The sequence below is a fragment of the Acyrthosiphon pisum genome, unplaced genomic scaffold (genome assembly GCF_005508785.2).
Source record: "Acyrthosiphon pisum isolate AL4f unplaced genomic scaffold, pea_aphid_22Mar2018_4r6ur Scaffold_21889;HRSCAF=25208, whole genome shotgun sequence".
Classification (NCBI taxonomy): Eukaryota; Metazoa; Arthropoda; class Insecta; order Hemiptera; family Aphididae; genus Acyrthosiphon; species Acyrthosiphon pisum.
This window is the reverse complement of record NW_021771402.1, coordinates 13,489-16,498: the sequence shown is the minus strand read 5'-3', so window position 1 is coordinate 16,498 and position 3,010 is coordinate 13,489. Positions and strand designations below refer to the sequence as shown.

At 28.5% G+C, this 3,010-nt stretch overlaps 1 long non-coding RNA gene across 1 annotated transcript in view; it reads right to left on the bottom strand.

The window, feature by feature from the left end:
• Positions 1-1,887, bottom strand: part of LOC115034982 — a 5,440-nt gene extending 3,553 nt beyond the window's left edge. The window contains exons 1-2 of the long non-coding RNA XR_003840154.1: positions 1,603-1,887; positions 1,421-1,506 (exon numbers count right to left, since the gene is read on the bottom strand). This is a non-coding gene — a long non-coding RNA (uncharacterized LOC115034982). The remainder of the gene's footprint in view (positions 1-1,420; positions 1,507-1,602) is intronic.
• Positions 1,888-3,010: the final 1,123 nt, after the last annotated feature.

Sequence of the window (3,010 nt, the reverse complement as noted above, 5' to 3'; positions counted from 1 at the left end):
CGAAGAAGCTTTGAAAATGACAAGTGTCTATTGTATATATATAAATCATAAATAATTGGTAAGATCTAAAATAATTGTTTATATTGAATAATATCTATTAATATAAATTATAACTGTATACAAACAATCAATCAAAAATATGTTTGTGAACAGTAACTGACTAACTGATCAATGTCTACGATTGAAATCGATACAGTAATAAAATTTAATAAAATATGTTTAGTTTGCGAGCGAAGCCATCGGCTTTGTGTGGTTAGGTGTTTTCAACATTTGCTTCCCTTTTTTAATGATAAATTTATTGAGCTTTGGTTAAAATTGAACCACCTTATTTTACTGAGCTCGGCGCCACTGATTAAATAGACATTTAGTTAAATGCCTAGTAATTTAACTAAATGTCTAGGCGGATAGTGCAATTTCATAAACATTAAATTCTTTGACTATATGCCTAGGCATTTAATAAAATGCCTGATTTGAATATATGCCTACGACATATACAGCTTATTGTATTATATAGTGCGCAATGCGCATGCACTGTGTAATTCGGTAACTATCGAACACCGAAGTCAAGTCTGACCGCTGGTATGCTCCGTCTACTTATATAAGGTCTATGCATAGCTGATATTGAAGAACTTTAATAGATCTGAAATATCTATGGGCCTATGCCGGCAGCGCCGACTAATACGATATTAAGTACTAATCTGGAGTAACTGGAACTTCGGACCATTTAATTTGGATGGCGTAGCGTGCATGGCTGATAATGTGAAATTGTTTTGATAAATAAAATATGTCTTAAAAACGTTTGAAAATTATTTTATACCCACGAATAATAATATTATAATATATTTAAATTACAAGAAAATAACTAAAATCGTTATTCTTTGTTTAAATATCTAATTTTGTCAAACTTTGAACGTATAATAATATAATGTCTAAACAAAAATGGATGTTTATATATTTTTTTTTTATGTTTATTGGTTGTACACTTTATATTTGAGTAAAAGTTGAACTAAAAATGTTTCGAGATACATAACTATTTATAATTATAATAAAAATAATTCACTACCTAGTCTTATATGAATTTATTTGTGTATTGTTAGTAGCCAGCCGGTATATTAATTAGGCCCTAACTGTTAGGGGGTCTGTGCTATTAATAAAATTCTAGCAAAATATTGACCCTAAAGTTGCGCCGATGAACAGCATACCAGATAAAACTAATTTTATTTTATATCTAGGTTTGTAATACCGACTTGTTCACTTGGTTATTTATAATTGGGTACTTAATTTATCATATCATCACAATTATAAAACATGTTTTAAAATAATAATTGTCAAAAAGTTATAAAAATTATGTAAGTTCTTGTACCTAATATGCCGATTCAAAAATATCAATCCGCCTGAGAACCTACTGTCAGTAAATTACCTGTACGATTCAATTGTTTTTGAATGTCTTTAAAAAATCTTGTATTTGTGTGTATTTTTGAATTAAATATACATAATATTCGATCTCTAGATAAACAAATTTCGATACATTATTGAAACTTTCATATTTAAAATAGATAAATAGATACACTGTTTAAATCGTTATCTAGATATAAGTCTCACCGCTGACTATTTAGTCGTGTTCCTTGAATCACCTTAATTATTTCTGTGGGACATTAATATAGGTGCTTAAACGTTGGTTTTCTTTTAGATACTTCTAGATACTGGTAGATTATAAGCGATTTAAAGAGCCATGTATACCTACTGTATAATGTAGGAAAAAAGCTCTGTAATCCGGTAGCTGTAATTTTATATAATATGTAGTATAAGTAAATAGGTATCTAGTAGGTACCTATTTACTTTGGTATTAGTATTAATTTTCTGGATAATTTTTTACCCAGCCACCCGGTCCCCACCCACCACCCATTTTAGGGGGTTCAAATGAACCACCTTAAGTGCGTATTTGGCGCCACTAAACATTACCATAACAAATAACTATATTTACATAGTCATAATAAGTAAATCATTTTAGTCATTTTACCTATTAAATAGTTATATCTCGAGTTAGATAATATCGATTATAACAAAATCGATTTTTTGAAAACTGATTTTGCATAAAAATGTGAAAGCTATTGATAATTTTCAATGATGACCTCTCGAATGCACTAACCCAACTCAATTTTCCACTAGAAAAGTTATTATATTTAAAAATTTAAGCCATTTATCGACTACATAATATCGTGTATAAAGACTATAAAGACTATAGACACAAACATACCTACATTTTAAAAAAGCTGGTATAAGTGGGTGTCATTCGATGCTCTGTTGTGCCTGTGCAGTAGGTAGGTTACAATAGTAGGCCACTGTATAATGGATATGGATGGTAATGATGGTATTAAATTTGAATTCAATGATATAATATCATATTGTATACGAAAAACGATTCTGAGCGGTGACGGTTTGTCAGTGTGGTTATTTTGGTATGGCAAAAAACATTTTCTGGCACGTCCTAGTACCTACTCGTAAAAAATGTTTCTCTATTATACATAGCTTACCTAATAATATATTTTTTATGTACACAATTAAATGTAATTAACGTACACTGTTCAATATGTATTTATTTCTTAGAAAAAATTAAGCTACAAATATTATTTTACTATTATATACTCTATTGGATATATTTTTCATATTAAAATAAAATATGTACAAATTAAATAATCAAGTATACTAAGTACACTAAATACAAGTTTTACACAAAAATTTAAAAAAAAAATTCAAAATTTTAACATAAACATTTTTTTTTCTAATCTTGGCTGCAACAAAAATTCCGATCAACTCAATCGAATGAGTCAGTAACTACTTGTTCAATTGATGAGTAGCTAAGCTTGTAAGTTTACACTGCGATAAAGTATATTTCTTAAATTGTTTTTAATTATTTTCAATTTGGAAAAACTCTTTTCCGCACCAAAATTTAATGTTACTGAATTTGAGAATATTATTCGGAGTGCAATCGAAATATTTGGAAAACAAC